Below are 19,231 nucleotides of genomic sequence, written 5' to 3' on the forward strand. Positions count from 1 at the left end.
TATCTTCATCGGTTAAAAGGTTAGTAAATGTTTGTTCTCGTACATTCGAGAAAAAGGCATACGACATGTGGCATTGATGTCACCCGCAGGTTCATCGCTCGTGACGTGTCCTGCTTGCCTCGAGGAACTTCGTATCGATCTCACATAAGATATTGGGCACATAACATATATTACTGCCGTCTTTTTCCAAATATTCCAGTATCTTTCAAAATGATGTACCTGGATAAAATAGTCCCTGTACAATACACGTGGTTTAATATGATCTAATATCGATCGTAGATCTCAGAGATAATAGCGGATGTTGCTCCTCGGCATTTCGCGGCCCAAACCGCGTCCATCATAGCGTGGTCCCTTCCCGGCCAATAGCGTTTGAGATGATCCAGTTCCGAGAATTCTATTGTTCAATTTATTAAACTTATACATGATTGTTTCATGCACGACATCTACAAAATTCCTTGGTTTAATTTAGGTAACTGCAATATTTAATTAATAATTAATTTCGGAAATAATTGATTTTTCAATTCACTTCTGTCAAGCTGGTTTCCCTGGATGGTTCATGTTTGTGGGTTACTGTAGTCACGTCCTAGTTCGTGAACCATGGGCAACGCCTGAGTAGCATAGTAAGTGGTCCTGAGAGTCGGGATACCAGTTGCTATGGAATGCGAGTGGGCATCTCGGACATATTCTGAGTCGTGGCCCTCCTTGTGCTCAGGCGGCTAGGACTATACAATTCACCGCTGGTCCATTACCCGTTAGAGGAGAGATCCTCACTTGGACTATGTGCAAGTAGGGCAGCATCCTGCTTCATGAATTCACCGAGCTCAGAACATTTTAAGCAAGCCTCGGACCTATGGGAGTAACGGAATCCCACTCCCATTTGACAGGCGAGGGACTACTTGGAAACAACTTGGCGAACGAAATGGAATTCGATGGGGAGCTATCAATATTAATGGGGATTATGGAAGAAAGAAAGTAGAACTGGCTGAGTCAGCAAAGACGATGCATCTGGATATGCTAGGAGTAAGTGATATTCGGGTAAGGGGAGATAGCGAGGAAGAGATAGGAGATTATAAAGTGTACTTGAAGGGTGTTAGAAAGGGAAGGGCAGAGTATGGCTGTTTATCAGGAATACCATTGCACGAAGCATAGTTTCTGTTAGGCACGTAAATGAGCGAATGATGTGGGTAGATTTGTCAGTTGGAGGAATTAGGACTAGAATTGTCTCCGCGTATTCACCATGTGAGGGTGCAGTTGAGGATGAAGTTGACAAGTTTTATGAAGCATTGAGTGACACCGTGGTCAGGGTCAACAGCAAGGATAGAACAGTATTAATAAGCGATTTCAATGCGAGGGTTGGGAATAGAACTGAAGGATACGAAAGGGTGATTGGTAAATGTGGGGAAGATATGGAAGCTAATGGGAATGGGAAGCGTTTGCTGGACTTCTGTGCTAGTATGGGTTTAGCTGTTACGAATACATTCTTTAAGCATAAGGCTATTCACTGCCACACATGGGAGGCTGGGGGTACCTGATCCGTAATAGACTATATCTTAACCGATTTCGAATTCAGGAAATCTGTTAGGAATGTACGAGTTTTCCGCGGATTTTTCGATGATACAGACCACTACCTGATCTGTAGTGAACTAAGTATCTCTAGGCCTAGGGTAGAGAAAGTGAAATCTGTCTGCAAACGAATAAGGGTAGAAAATCTCCTGGACGAGGAAATAAGACAGCAGTACATGGATATGATTAGTAAGAAGTTTCGAACAGTAGACAGTAAGCAGTTTCAGGATATAGAAAGTGAATGTGTGGCATACAGGGATGCTGTAGGAGAAACAGCAAGGGAATGCCTAGGAACAACTGTGTGTATAGATGGGAAAAGGCGAACATCTTGGTGGAATGATGAAGTGAGAGCAGCTTGTAAACGTAAAAAGAAGGCTTATCAGAAATGGCTCCAAACAAGGGCCGAGGCAGACAGGGATTTGTACGTAGATGAAAGAAACTGAGCGAAACAAATAGTTGTTGAATCCAAAAAGAAGTCGTGGGAAGATTTTGGTAACAACCTGGAAAGGCTAGGTCAAGCAGCAGGGAAACCTTTCTGGACAGTAATAAAGAATCTTAGGAAGGGAGGGAAAAAGGAAATGAACAGTGTTTTGAGTAATTCAGGTGATCTCATAATAGATCCCAGGGAATCACTGGAGAGTTGCAGAGAATATTTTGAACATCTTCTCAATGTAAAAGGAAATAATCCTGGTCTTGTTGCGAACGGCCAAGGTCATGCGGAGGAGGAAAATGATGTTGGTGAAATTATGCTTAAGGAAGTGGAAAGGATGGTAAATAAACTCCATTGTCATAAGGCAGCAGGAATAGATGAAATTAGATCTGAAATGGTGAAGTATAGTGGGAAGGCAGGGATGAAATTGTTTCACAGAGTAGTGAAATTTGCATGGAGTGTTGGTAAGGTGCCTTCAGATTGGACAAAAGCAGTAATTGCACCTATCTAAGCAAGGGAACAGGAAGGATTGCAAAAACTATCGAGGTATCTCACTGATTAGTATACGAGGCAAAGTATTCACTGGCATATTGGAAGGGAGGGTGCTATCAGTCGTTGAGAGGAAGTTCTATGAAAACCAGTGTGGTTTCAGACCACAGAGAGTCTGTCGGGATCAGATTTTCAGTATGCGCCAGGTAATTGAAAAATGCTACGAGAGGAATAGGCAGTTCATGTTTTGTAGATCTAGAGAAAGCATATGACAGTGTGCCGAGGGAAATGATGTTCGCAATACTAGGGGACTATGGAGTTAAAGGTAGATTATTAAAAGCAATCAAAGGCATTTATTTTGATAATTGGGCTTCAGTGAGAATTTATGGTAGAATGAGTTCTTGGTCAGGGCACTTACAGGGGTTAGACAAGGCTGTAATCTTTCACCTTAGCTGTTCGTAGTTTACGTGGATCATCTGTTGAAAGGTATAAAATGGCAGGGAGGGATTCAGTTAAGTGGAAATGTAGTAAGCAGTCTGGCCTATGCTGACGACTTGGTCTTAATGGCAGATTGTGCCGAAAGCCTGCAGTCTAATATCTGGGAACTAGAAAATAGGTGCAATGAGTATGGTATGAAAATTAGCCTCTCGAAGACTAAATTGATGTCAGCGGGTAAGAAATTCAACAGAATTGAATGTCAGATTGGTGATGCAAACCTAGAACAGGTCGATAATTTCAAGTATTTAGGTTGTGTGTTCTCCCAGGATGGTAATATAGTAAGTGAGACTGAATCAAGGTGTCGTAAAGCTAATGCAGTGAGCTCGCAGTTGCGATCAACAGTATTCTATAAGAAGTGAGCTCCCAGACGAAACTATCTTTACATCGGTCTGTTTTCAGACCAAACTTTGATTTACGGGAGCGAAAGCTGGGTGGACTCAGGATATCTTACTCCTTTGCTGACAGGACCTAGTGTTTACAGTGCACTATGTCTGCTGGTATGGGCTAGAGCAATTTTGTTACTTTCATTGATCTGCCTCAGTCTTATCCTTGGCTTTGACCATATGGAAGTGACTGAGGTGTGAGCAATGCTAGCAATGCCATTCCTTATGCAGCCAGTCCCTGCTATGAATGGTGCGAAAATGTTGCTCATAGGGTCGGTTGGTGCATGCATTTCAGTGGGCTTGGCAGACTGATATGTAATAGCAACTTCTGGCTCGGTGAGGAAAGCAACGGGAAAATACCTCACTCCTCATTTCCCTAGTAAGCCTCTTCAGTGATGCCTAGGCCATCTATGACAGCTGATGGCAGAGCTGTTGAGGAGCCAACCAGCCTTTGGGCTGAATACTCAACACACACAAGTTAGAAGTAACAGACATGAAATTAGCAAGAATGATTGCTAGTACAAACAAATGGGAATAATGGCAGGAGGATACTCGGAATGAGGAGATAAAGGCTAATTTAGGAATGAACTCGATGGATGAAGCTGTTCGCATAAACCGGCTTCGGTGGTGGGGTCATGTGAGGCGAATGGAAGGGGTTAGGTTACCTAGGAGAATAATGGACTCTGCTATGGAGGGTAAGATAAGTAGAGGTAGACCAAGACGACGATGGTTAGACTCGGTTTCTAACGATTTAAAGATAAGAGGTATAGATCTAGATGAGGCCACAACACTAGTTGCAAATCGAGGATTATGGCGAAGTTTAGTAAATTCACAGAGGCTTGCAGACTGAACGCCGAAAGGCATAGCAGTCTATAATGATAATGTATGTACGTATGTATGGTTTCCCTGGGTGGCCATATGATTTTTGTGATTGGGCGATCGCGGCCGATTAATATGAATTTTCCTCCGTGACAACGTAACGATACTTTCGCCATGAGGCGCTGGGATCTCCGGCATACAGCTTCCGAGAATTTCTGATGTAGTGGAAAGTTCTTCCTGACCAGAAATACATCGCTGCAACCCTCATGTTGTAACTAGGTCTTTGTCTTTTTGCTCTCCTTTCTCTTCTCGTGCGGGGCTTACTGTGTTTTCCAAGTCTTTCTTCGGTATGCTAATGACCCCCCTGCTGATAGCCGACTAGCCTTGTCATTGTGACAGAATAATCCCTCTGTCTCCATTGGGTCGCGCAGAAGATTTGTACACATCTACACTTCCTTCGACCTGAATTTTGTTCACTGATTTTTTCCATTTCAATATGTGTAACTACTCTCCTTCTGATATCAAATCATGATTAATTCATGGGCTATGCCACCCGGGTACAATATATGCATTATAATATGCAAGTTATAACACTAGAACACCTTCAAAATGTGTGAGAAATCTTTAAAGTATAAAAGGAATTTGAATGATTAACTATTACATTTAATAATAATAATAATCGTCAAAACACATCTTCTTCTCGAAAACTCTATGCGTAAACGTCATTATGCTGGTAGTGTGCCCTTTTGAAGTTTCGTCTTATCTACCAGATGGCACAGAAATACGAACTGTTTCGGGAGAATCAATACTGACTTTTAATTCATTCTTTCCGGTAATCATCAAGTGTGGCTCGAGTTAGCTTTTACATGGCAACTTCCTGCGACGTGGAAAGATGACTGAACATTTCTCCACTTTTAAAGAGACCGACTGTTTCTACTGGGTGGGACGGCAAAGGCTGACACTGTACCAGTGATCTACACAGGAGGCTAATTTATGAATACATCCAGCTAATTCACGTGTCTTGAATCAATCAATCAATCAATCAATCAATCAATCAATCAATCAATCAATCAATCAATCAATCAATCAATCAATCAATCAATCAATCAATCAATCAATCAATCAATCAATCAATCAATCAATCAATCAATCAATCAATTAATGAACCCTATTTAGGGCTATCGCTCAGGTGACAGATTTCCTACAAGGTGTTTACCTGGGCTTTCCTTAAATGATTTCAAGGAACATGGAAACTTATCGAACATTTCCCTTGATAAATTATTCCAATCCCTAAAACCTCTTCCTCTGAAAGGAAATTTGCCCCAAATTTTCGCTTGAGTTCAGTTTTTACCATCATAATTTGATCTCTCCTGGCTTGAAAAGCTTCACTCAAACTTATTCTTCTACTAATGTCATTCCACGCCTTAACTCCACTGACAGCTTGGAATATAACACGTAGTGGATTAGCTTGTCCCCTTACACCGAAGTCTTCTCAATGCAAATTTTGCAGAAATTTCGTAACACTACTATTTTGTCGGAAATCATCCGAAACAAATCTTATGGCTTTTTTGGAACTATTCCAGTTCATGTATCAAGTAGTCCTGGTTTTAGTCCCATACAGTGCAACCATACTCTTACTCCGGCCTTACCAAAGGCTTATATGCCCTTCCCTTTTTATCCTTGCTAAAACCCCTAAATACTTCCTAAGCAAATGAGGAGATCCGTAACCTCTATTAACAACTTTGTTATTGTTGTAACCCGAATGAAGATCTTTTCTACCTAACTGCAGTGATTCCCATGAGGTACTATCACCCCATTATCATAGTATCTAAAACTGAGAAGTGTTTTCCTCTTGGTGAAACTGAAAACCTTACGTTTCATCACGTTCAGCCTCTTACCAATGTCCCTTTGTCCATCTCGCAACATTGTCTAGGTCCCTTTGTAGTCGCTCACAATCCAGTAACTTATTTGATTACCCTATACGCTATAACACCTTATCCGTGATTCCCCTTCTTTACTCATATCACACATACAAATACAGGAAAACGTAAAGGTTGGATACATAATTATGCCTTGTAAGACCTCATCTTAATCATTACAGTATCAGATAATACTTCACCTTCTCTAATTCTGTGAGTTCGTTTTTCTAGAAATGTATCCAGTCATTGAACCACTCTTTTGTCTAGCCTTCAGTTTCGTCAGCAATCTCGCAGGATATACCCTATGAAATATTTTGGATAGGACAATAGCAATACAGTCCACTGACTGCCTGCATCTAAAATAACTCCTATATCTTGTTGAAATCCTACAACCTGAAACTCACTGGAATAATCATTTCTGGCTTCTATCAAATCAGTAATTTCTAAAACGTGTCTAATATAATCAGTAAGAATGCTTTCCCTGAGCTCACAAGCAATAGTCTTGCTGAATGGCCAGTAATTATCCGCTTTATATTTATCACGCCTTCTTTATTCACCGGGGTTACTATTTGAACTCTTCATTCCTTTGGTGTAGTTCATTGATGTAAACAGTGATGAAATAAGTACTTCAGATTGCTATAGTACATATACCACACCCTCGCAATGTATTTAGAAGTGAGAGATATTATTGTCAGTATTTGACTTATTATTTTGTTATCATTATTATTATTATTTCATTTGTAATATTATGTACATAGTTATAAATAATAATTATTATAATCAAAATAATAATAATTAATAGCCATTGCCCCACGTTGGGTGGCATTTGTAATCTGTGTAAATTCCAATCATAATATAATAATTCATAACCATTGCAATAGGAAAAAATAATCAATTATGAATAAAATAAAATACTTAATCGCATCACGCTTGGGCGTAAATATTAATCTAATTCAAATATATGAATAAATAACTGAATAAATGACTAAAATATATAAAATAAAATAAATTAATAGAAATAATTAATCGAAATATCCGGTGCCAGATTTCACCAGAATGGACCCCTCGAATTTTGATAGAGCATGATAATTCTTTCTTTCCCAGGGCGTGTACATGATGCTGCGTACTGGTACATCCGCTTCAGGTCTTATCTAACCTGAAAACGACTCAATAGATAGGAAATGCATCTGGGATCAATAACTCTACTGATTTTAAAATAACTAACTATATTCTGAACAACATGCGTGGATGAACACCTCATCAATACACAAAAATATACATGAAATACACTTACAAAATACCGCTGGAAGACTACATATTTGCAACAACAACAACAAAAACTTTGCGAAACAAAGGCGAGGACCAAGCTACCATTTGGAGTCAGGCAGTTGAACAAAACACTCATATGTTTTGTGTCGCTGTGTATTAACACAACATGCATCAATCAATACTGATCTGCACTTAGTGCAGTCGCCTAGGTGGCAGATTCCCTATCTGTTGTTTTCATTCTCATTTTTGGAACTTGTTATATCACACAGATAATACTTTGGTCACTGACTCTAACATTCGGTTTAAAGATACATTCACTTCAGCAACATATGCTTCTCGTTCTTAAACATAAATTCTGGAAAGACTGAGATACACTACCCCATAGCTTTTACCAACACAGAATACCAAGCCGCCACAAGTGATACAATACCGGGAGCCTTAACCGCTCCATAATTGTGGGTTATTAACACAATTCACAAACATAGTAAGGCCACGTTCCACAAAAGTTACATCTCCTCTCTTTCACTCTATGATGTCAAGTCTCCTCCACCAATGTTTGAAGTCCAATCCAGCCCAGTATGCTTCTCGCCGTTTAATCATATGCCTACATGGACCTCAGCTTCCTCCCCTCTCCTCACATGGTATTTTAGATTGATCCTGTCCATTCCATCACGAGTAGGTCCTCTTGTGAAGAAATATTTGAGAAATTACTGTAGACAACCTCGTATTTTTCAGTAGGCCTAATTAAGGACACTTTTATTTTCCGTCCCGTGGAGTAGGGAAAATAATAGTAATCCACCAGCTGTAATAATCACATAACCACATTTCAGTAGAATTGTAGTGAAGATAAGGTATAATATATTAGATAGTATCTTGCCAGTTATATTCGTGTTTTTCTTCGTGTACGGCAATCTTTTCGATACTTAAGCATTTAACCAAACGCAGGGTAGTGTAGTGTAGATACATTGTAGTATAGATACAGTACATTTAGATAGTGCCGTATCTTGCCTGCTATATTCGTGTGTTATTTTTTGTGTGTATCTGTTAGACCGTAATACTAATAATAATTTGTCTAAGCATTTAGCTTCGTTGGTAATCTTTGAGTACAGTAGTTCTTGCAAATTTCACTTCTGTTGTGGTTAGTTCAGTGACATACGGTACGGTTCCGTAATTAGGACACATCTGAAAGTAGTTTAACATTACTGTAGTGTACTGAACAGTAGTATACGCGTAATATCCTATTAGAATTTAGTGTGATAATTTTATTATTGTAAAATATTTGTGTAGTACTGGTGTAGTAGAGGTATAAGTAGAAACTCGTACTAAAATACTGTTGTAATTAGAATAGGCTTAATTGCAGTTTGGAATTGTGTAGTTCTTGTGTAGGCTATTACTTTCGATATTCAGTAATTAACAGCAGTTTTTATCCTGTCAGGGGTTGTAGGATAAAAAAAAAATAGAGCACGACTAAGTAGTATTGTAGTGTAGTCGTATATTAATTACCTTATTGTTGTGTACTATCCCAGACAATATATCCCTCCGTTCATTTATTTTTTGCAAATAAGTTATTTTATTTTTAATTTCATTTTCCCCCCGTAAAGAATGGCTAAGGAGCGCGAGTGTAGTTTCTGTGGGTGTGGCGAGGCATTGAGGGGTATGAGGGAGGAGTTGGAAAGTTTGAGGGAGATAATTAGGATTCTCACAGAAGACAGGAGGGAAGATAGGACTCGCTCAAACAACGTACAGGTTACAGTAGGTGTACAAGAGGGAGGGGAAGGAAAGGGAGGAGTTGTAGAAGACAGGTGGTCTAATGTTCTAAGGGGAAGGAGATTGCAGGCTAAGAGCTCTATTCAGGATCAGAATTCAGGACAGGTGTCTGTGCAAAATCGGTAGGAGTCACTACAGGTAGAACAACAGAGGGAAGATGAGGGACAGGGAACTGTTGCTGAGATGTGTGGGAGTAGGAGGAAGGGAAAAGGTAGGAAAGGAAAATGTAGAGTAGATGATAGGAAAAGACAGGTGGAACAGGGTCATGGGAAGGAGAAAAGGGAGGAGGAAATAACTTCTGCAGTTATCAGGAAAGATAGGGCTGATCAGGAGGGGAGGGGATCAAACGAGGTGGGTAGGGTTGAGGCTCTGGTCATGGGGGATTCCATTGTTAGACACGTGGGGAAAGTGTGTGGAGGAAAGGGTACCAGGGTAGAGTGTTATCCAGGAATTAGGTTGAGGCAGATGTTGAGGAAAGTAGAAGAGAGGCAGGAGGGGAAGGAGAAGGTGGTAGTGTTTCACGTTGGTACCAACAACGTAAGGCAAGCTGATATAAGTACCAACATAGTTGGAGATGTGTGGGATCTGGTAAATGCAGCACGGGTGAAGTTTAAGAAAGCGGAGATTGTTATTAGTGGAATACTGTGTAGAAGGGATACTGACTGGAGGGTGATTGGGGATTTAAATGAGACTATGGAGTGGGTATGTGGGAAACTGGGAGTGAAATTTCTAGATCCAAATGGGTGGGTAGGAGATAGGGATCTGCGCTCAGATGGCCTTCATTTAAACCGCAGTGGTACGTATAAGTTAGGAAATTTGTTTGGAAGGGTAAAAGGGAGGTACATTCAGGGAAACGGGATGGCCTAGGGAGCGGTGATAAGGGAACAGGGAACTGGAAATCAAGTAGGGATGACATAAAATTGTTAGTGTTGAAATGTAGAAGTATTGTACGGAAAGGAATAGAATTAAGTAATTTAATAGATATATATTTACCAGATATTGTAATAGGTGTTCAATCATGGCTGAGAAATGATATAATGGATGCAGAAATTTTCCCACGGCACTGGAGTGTGTATCGTAGAGATAGGATAGGAAGGGTGGGAGGCGGAGTGTTTATTCTGGTGAAAGAAGAATTTGTAAGCTACGAAAAAGTTAAAGATGAGACACATGAAATTCTAGGTGTAAGGCTCATTTCTAAAGATAATAGGCAACTTGATATATTTGGAGTGTACAGTTTGGGAAAGGGTAGCACTGACGCGGATTCAGAATTATTTGATAGGATAGTCAGCTATGTGGGAAACGACATGGAAAGAAATGTGATTGTAGCGGGAGATCTGAATTTGCCAGATGTCAATTGGGAAGGAAATGCGAACGACAGAAAGCATGACCAACAAATGGCAAATAAGTTAATATGGGAAGGACAGCTGATTCAGAAAGTGATGGAACCAACCAGAGGGAAAAATATCCTGGATGTCGTGCTGATAAAACCAGATGAGCTCTATAGGGAAACTGAAGTAATAGATGGTATTAGTGATCATGAAGCTGTTTTTGTGGTAGTTAAAAATAAATGTGATAGACAGGAAGGTCTTAAAAGTAGGACTGTTAGGCAGTACCACATGGCTGATAAAGCAGGCATGAGGCAGTTTCTAAAAAGTAGCTATGATCGGTGGAAAACGGTAAATATAAATGTAAACAGACTCTGGGATGGGTTTAAAGAAATTGTTGAGGAATGCGAAAACAGGTTTGTACCATTAAGGGTGGTAAGGAATCGTAAAGACCCACCTTATTATAATACAGAAGTAAAGAGACTAAGAAGGAGGTGCAGACTGGAAAGAAATAGAGTTAGAAATGGCTGTGGAAGTAAGAAGAAATTGAAGGAACTTACTAGAAAATTGAATCAAGCAAAGAAGGCAGCTAAGGATAATATGATGGCAAGCATAATTGGCAGTCATACGAATTTTAGTGAAAAATGGAAGGGTATGTATAGGTATTTTAAGGCAGAAACAGGTTCCAAGAAGGACATTCCAGGAATAATTAATGAACAAGGGGAGTGTGTATGTGAGGATCTTCAAAAGGCAGAAGTATTCAGTCAGCAATATGTAAAGATTGTTGGTTACAAGGATAATGTCGTGATAGAAGAGGAGACTAAGGCCAAAGAAGAAATAAAATTTACATATGATAACAATGACATTTACAATAAGATACAAAAGTTAAAAACTAGAAAAGCGACTGGAATTGATCAGATTTCTGGGGATATACTAACGACAATGGGTTGGGATATAGTACCATATCTGAAGTACTTATTTGATTATTGTTTGGTCGGAGGAGCTATACCAGATGAATGGAGAGTTGCTATAGTTGCCCCTGTGTATAAAGGAAAGGGTGATAGACATAAAGCTGAAAATTACAGGCCAGTAAGTTTGACATGCATTGTATGTAAGCTTTGGGAAGGCATTCTTTCTGATTATATTAGACATGTTTGTGAAATTAATAACTGGTTCGATAGAAGGCTTTAGAAGGTTTTAGGAAAGGTTATTCCACTGAAGCTCAACTTGTAGGATTCCAGCAAGATATAGCAGATATCTTGGATTCAGGAGGTCAAATGGACTGTATCGCGATTGACCTGTCTAAAGCATTTGATAGGGTGGATCATGGGAGACTACTGGCAAAAATTAGTGCAATTGGACTAGACAAAAGAGTGACTGAATGGGTTGCTATATTTCTAGAAAATAGATCTCAGAGAATTAGAGTAGGTGAAGCTTTATCTGACCCTGTAATAATTAAGAGGGGAATTCCTCAAGGCAGTATTATCGGACCTTTATGTTTTCTTATATATATAAATGATATGAGTAAAGGAGTGGAATCGGAGGTAAGGCTTTTTGCGGATGATGTTATTCTCTATAGAGTGATAAATAAGTTACAAGATTGTGAGCAACTGCAACGTGACCTCGAAAATGTTGTGAGATGGACAGCAGGCAATGGTATGTTGATAAACGGGGTTAAAAGTCAGGTTGTGAGTTTTACAAGTAGGAAAAGTCCTCTCAGTTTTCATTACTGCGTTGATGGGGTGAAAGTTCCTTTTGGGGATCATTGTAAGTATCTAGGTGTTAATATAAGGAAAGATCTTCATTGGGGTAATCACATAAATGGGATTGTAAATAAAGGGTACAGATCTCTGCACATGGTTATGAGGGTGTTTAGGGGTTGTAGTAAGGATGTAAAGGAGAGGGCATATAAGTCTCTGGTAAGACCCCAACTAGAGTATGGTTCCAGTGTATGGGACCCTCACCAGGATTACCTGATTCAAGAACTGGAAAAAATCCAAAGAAAAGCAGCTCGATTTGTTCTGGGCGATTTCCGACAAAAGAGTATCGTTACAAAAATGTTGCAATGTTTGGGTTGGGAAGAATTGAGAGAAAGAAGAAGAGCTGCTCGACTAAGTGGTATGTTCCGGGCTGTCAGCGGAGAGATGGCGTGGAATGATATTAGTAGACGAATAAGTTTGAATGGCGTTTATAAAAGTAGGAAAGATCACAATATGAAGATAAAGTTGGAATTCAAGAGGACAAACTGGGGCAAATATTCATTTATAGGAAGGGGAGTTAGGGATTGGAATAACTTACCAAGGGAGATGTTCAATAAATTTCCAATTTCTTTGAAATCATTTAGGAAAAGGCTAGGAAAACAACTAATAGGGAATCTGCCACCTGGGCGACTGCCCTAAATGCAGATCAGTACTGACTGATTGATTGATTTCACGCCCTGAATCTCTTCAGGATCTCATGACAACATCATCAACAAGGCACCACACCGGGCTCTGGGATATCCGAATGACTCATAGAATTTCCGAGTTGTAATTAACACTGTATTCCCATCCGTTTGTACATAATTACTTCGTACCGCATTATGGATACCTTCCAGTTTAAAATATTAGGAATAAATATACAAAAGAACTATTAATGATAATAATAATAATCACAATAATAATTCGACCACTGACAATAATATATCTCACTTCTACACACAGTGCGAGGGTGTTGTATATGCACTACCACATAACACCCTCTGTGAATCGATGATATCACATATTATGATTCAACAAAAAACATTACTTCATAAATAACCCTAGAATGACATAACTGAATACTTAAACTATTGTCACAAAGATATATACATTGTGTCTACTTCATTGTATTCGCACACGCGAAATATAATATTTGTCCAAACAATAATAATACGTCTATATACAAACAAATCTCATTGCGTCATTCATCCTTCAATAACGTCCCTTCTAATTCCTGAACACTTAATTCAGAATTGATAATATTTACATCCAAGGTCTAGGTAATATTTCATATATCTGCGAAGACTATAGATATTATATGTCCCAAGGAACTTGTCATCAGAAGTTAGAAGCCGATAAGCACACTTGCCTATTCTACTGTCCACAGTATCCGGACCCTGATAAAAAAGAAAGAATTGTACAAAAACTTAATATCAGCATCGAAAGAAGAGAGACCGTAACAAAATCTGAATATATCTCTAATCCTATCTATCTCACACACAAACATTCGTCCCATTCAATAACACAAGAATCATACAAGTTTTCATTCGGAACATTCATAACAAAGTTCACATTCAAAAAATCCCTATTTCTGAAATGCGCAGGAAACTCACTAGGTTCTCTCTTCCATGTAACCATAATTAATGTGGGAGCACGGATAACGTTCTTTTCCTCGCATATCACATCGATATCATTCATCACGTTTTTCAAATCATTCACACAACTCTCACCATGATATAAAACATTACACAATCGCTTGAACAGACTTTCCTTCATCTGACGCACACTTTCGTTCTAACTTAAATTCACTCTATTACCGAAATTATTACCATAAATCACTTGGAAATCGATATCATTACAACTTAATGCCTCAATAATTAATCCATCTTCACCACGTTCCATACCGGCTGCAACTTTCCCTGCCTTAATCCTCGCATTTAAACTTAAATCAATAAAACGTAGTCATTATGATGTATACTCCATAAACCCACTTTGCCCACTAAACAATCTTCATCACCTTCACTTAAAACTTCACTTTCAATTTCAGAAACTTCCGTAAGAAAATCAATCGTAACAATGCTATTACCATCACCACTAGCACAAAGTAAGTCATCCTACACATCTTCCTTACTTCCATCAATCCCCCTGTTTTCAAAATCTGCCTGATCATTGATTTCCCTCCCCCTTTTTCAAATACTTTACGTGCCTCCCTTAACACTTTACACCTCTCATCGATCTTACTGGACAATTCATCCATTCTACCATTCACAGCACTGCTTAAACTACCAATTTTACTAAAAATTAAACACTCACTGAATTTAACTCATTTCTCTATCAATGTTACTGGACAGTTCCGTACTAACTGAATTTAATTCACTATTAGTGCTGTATATTTCATTACGTAAAAACTCAATTCACTCTTCAACTCCTTACTTTGAATATCAATATTACTGCTAACAACATTTAATTCACCACTCACTGAATTTAACTCCTTACTCTGACTATCCAACTTACTGGACACTTCATGAAATAGCGATTGAAGCAAACACAGCATTGAAGCCTCCCCTTGAACCGTTTCCTTAACAATCCCTACATGCCGTGTCAGATTACTCGATTCCTCATTTACTTTTGCCGACTGATATTCACTGCTTTTAGCCATTCCGCTACTGTCACTTAAATAGGATAGATTCGATGTGGTGGAATTCTTTTGACTTCCCTATTCATAGTACCAAAAATTTTAACAACTTCTCTATTTTTCAGCTTTATAATACTGGACTCCCTAAACATTCCTTCAAACTCCAAAATACATATCACGTACTTATAAAACACTTCACTGACATAGTTTTTAGAATTCCATCCACACCTGTCAAGTGCACCTACATTTACAAGCCTAACAGATGTACCAATTATTCAGCTCCACGTTGGGCAGCCATTTGTAATATGTTGTAAATATCAATAATAACAATAATAATTAACTATAACAATATGATTGAAACAATCAAATAAGAATCAAATAAAACACCTAATCTACTCACGCTTGGGCGTAAATTGCAATCCGATTCAAAATATATGAATAAATAACTCAATAAATTAATAATATAGTTAAAATCAAATGAATTAATAATAACAATAATGAATCGAAATGTCCGTAGTATGATTGCCAGAGTTCACAAGAATGGATACCTCGAATTTTGATAGGGGATGATACATCTGGTACATCTGCTTCAGCCCTCACACTCACAAAATACCGCTGGAAGACTCCATATTTACAAAAACAACAGTAGCAACAAAAACAGTGGGAAAACAAAAGCGAGGACCAAGCTACCATTTGCAGCCAGTCTGATGAATGTTCATGACAAAGCATATATAGATTGATTAATACCCTTCACTGTATCTGTGTATCAACACAACTTGCACATTCTCATTATTGGAACTTGTTATATCACACAGATACTGTACCTTATAATACTGCGTTCACTGATTCTAACTCTTGGTTTAATGATACATTCACTCGAGCAACACACGGTTGCTATTCAAGAACATAAATTATGGAGAGTCTGAGTTACAGTACCCCATAGCTTTCACTAACATATAATACCAAGCCGCCGCAAGTGATACAATACCAAGTGCCTTAACCACTATACAGCTGTAGGTTATTACCACACTTCACAAACATAATAAGACCACGCTCCATAAAACTTTCACCTCCTTTCCTCTGCTGTTTGATGTCAAGTCTCCTCCACCAAAGTTTGAAGTTCAGTCCAGTCCAGTATGCTTCTCGCCGTTTGATCACATGCCTACATAGACCTCAGCTTCCCCTTCCTCTCACATGATACGTCTAGATTGATACTGGCCATCCAATCACGAGTAGATCCTCTTGTGAGGACGACGCGCTGAACCTCTTCCGGATCTCATGACAACACAACAACAAGTCATCGGACTCTGGGATATCCGCATGGCTCATAGAATTTTTCCGAATTGTAATTAGCACCGTTTTCCCATCAATGTGTACATAACGAATTACTCATACCACATTCACTTTTCACTTTAATATATTTGGAATAAATATGCAAATGAAATAATAATGATAACAATAATAATAAATCGCACACTGACAATAATATCTCTCACTTCTAAATAGGGTGCGAGGGTGTGATAAGTGTACTATCTCAAATATTATATTATATCCATGGCTTTTAGTATATTATCAGAAGTCTTATAGGTTCCAGCTGTTTTCTAGCTTTCAATCTTTGTTTATTTTCATAAATATCTTGTGCTATCAGAGGATGATTTCAGTACTTATCCAGCAATAGCCCAAGTCTTCAACCTATTATTCTATTATGCAACTATCCCTGCACACTACTGATTGCAAATTTCTGCCTTCTGTAGGCACACACCCCTTGCTTATTAATTATCCTTGAATACGCTTCCCGACACCTACTTCTCTCTTAAAATACCCATGCATACCCTACCATTTATCCTTAAAATCCGTATAACCGCTATTATGTTTGCCATCGTGTTATTATTTGGTGATTTTTGCTAAATACAATTTCTTACTTAGTTCCTTCAATCTCTCCTTACTTCCACAACCATTCCTAACTCCATTTCTTTTTAACCTGTTCTTTCTCTTTAATCTATTTATTTCTATGTTATTATATAGTAAGACTCTACCATACCTTAAAACCTTTGAAGGTTTTACCTGTTTTCACACTCCTAAACAATTGCTTTAGACCCATCTCATCCCATACTCTGTTTGCATTATTATTAACCATTTTTCATTGATCATAATTGCTCTTAAAGAAAACTCACCCATGCCTATCTGTAAAACTCTACGGTATTGTTTAATAGTCCTCCATTAGAAAATTTCCTTCAATCGCATGCATTTGTAACTACGACGAAGACGTCTTCGCAATCACTTTCACCATTTATCACTTCAGTTTCGCTGTAGAGATCATCTGGACTTATCAGCACCACGTCTAGAATATTTTCCCTCTAGTTGGTTCCATCACTTTCTGATTCTGTTTTTAGTTCATTTACTAGTTGTTGGTCATGATTTCTGTCATTTGTATGCCATTCCCAGTTAACATTCGTAAATTGAGATTACCCTCACGGATCACGTTCCTTTCTGTGTCTTTGCCCATATAGCTGATAATTTTATAGAATAATTCCGCCTCGCTGTCGCCCATTCCAGGCCTGCATACCCCAAATATATCACGTTTGCGTATCGTATTTAGAGATTAGCATTTTACCTTGTAACGATTGCAACTTGCCTTATAATGCTTTACAGCCGCATCTTCGTGCAACTGCATGATTGCCGGATACTGCCAGTGTTCGCCGAAGTGAATCACGTACTGAACAACACTGCTGCTGTATAGCTTAACCTTCAGGTCACATGTGACGCCACGCTCTTCTTGAGATTTCCAGAAGATCTAACGCTCCAACAGAATTGTCATGAGTTCCGTGCATATTGATATAAATTGCCCAACCAACCACCGAGCAAGACAGACCGCCTTCATCGACGGTGTGTGGGTGAAAGGTGCTTCTCCTCACTGGTTCCTTCCCCTATACCTTGGAACTATATTTGCTGATTCCACTTAGCCTCCGGTGTTAACATTATCTGTTTCTAAGGACGGTTCCTGCTTTCGAGGCCCCACCCACTCCTTCTCCCTTTCTCTTGATTTATCTTGGAAACTATTTCTTTTTTCTTGAACCTCGTAAAATATGGTCTTCGAATAATGTTTTAAGTTCGTGTTCGCCCTGATAAAAAGTTGTTGATCTCATTATTGTATTAATTATTCTAACTAACTTTCTAATTGTAACTACACTAGTGTCCAAAATTTAGGCATAATCACTAAACGAGGCCATAGCGCCTGATTTTAATATACGAGGGATTGCTGAACAAATGGACACTGACTCACAAATCATATGTTACACAACTTGTCCACAACAACAGTGTCAGAAAGGTTCTAATAGATGAGGTACACCTTTTACCACAACTAACAAAACTTGGCAATGTCTTCCACAACAAAATATGCTGTTAATAGGGTGTATGGTTACCCCTAACTGCCACACATGCTTTAGAGCGACGTGGTATGCTCTCTACTTGATGGTCCAAGAGCTCTTGTGGCAGTCGATCCCATTCCTCCGAATGGGTAATGCGAAGGTCCTGGAGGGTCCTTGGTGGAGGCTGACGGGATGCAATTCGCCTTCCCAATGCACCTCAGGCATGTTATATAGAATTCAGATCCGCATACCTCGCAGGTTAGTCCATGCGATGAATGTCTTCCCCAGCCAGAAGTTCATCCACCAGAGCAATGCGGTACGGTTGGGCATTATCGTCCATTAAGAGGAAGTCTGGACCAACAGCACCTCTGAAGAGTCGAACATGTGGTCTCAGTACCTCATCCATGTATCTCTGAGCGTTAACAGTGTACCTCGGACCGCCCATGAAGACGTTCGAGTCAGTACGGCCATTCAATAAGATGCGCTCCACACCATAACGCCACCACCACCATACTGGAGCCGTTCCACGATGTTCCTCTGGTTGTATCGTTTACCCGGTTCTCTCGCGATTAATGTGCAACGGGAATCGTTCTGCGAACTGAAGCGAGATTCATTTGTGAAGAGCACATGACTCCATTGATTCATGGTCCAGTTTCGATGTTGACGGCTCCACAGAAAACGGGCCCGTCTCTGTGCTGGAGTGAGCGGGACGCACACCGCTGGACGTCGAGCAAACAGCCCTGTTGTTCTGAGCCTCCGGTACACAGAGTACCGGGAAAAGGCCACCCCGAGACAGCTGCAAGCTCCTCCGACAATTATCTTGTAGGTGCACTGCGATTTCGTTGGGCGGTTATGGCGTGATATCAGTCCTGCTATGAGGTGGCTACCGTTGATCGACCTGGTACTAGCCTACGACTAATATATTCTGTGTCTTAAAATCGTCTTCAAAACCTGGAAATGACACTTTGTGACACATTCAAGGACACGGCCACTTCGGTCTGTGCCTGGCCTGCTTCCAGTATTCTAC

Source organism: Anabrus simplex, chromosome 2 (assembly GCF_040414725.1).
Source record: "Anabrus simplex isolate iqAnaSimp1 chromosome 2, ASM4041472v1, whole genome shotgun sequence".
In the NCBI taxonomy this organism is placed as follows: domain Eukaryota; kingdom Metazoa; phylum Arthropoda; class Insecta; order Orthoptera; family Tettigoniidae; genus Anabrus; species Anabrus simplex.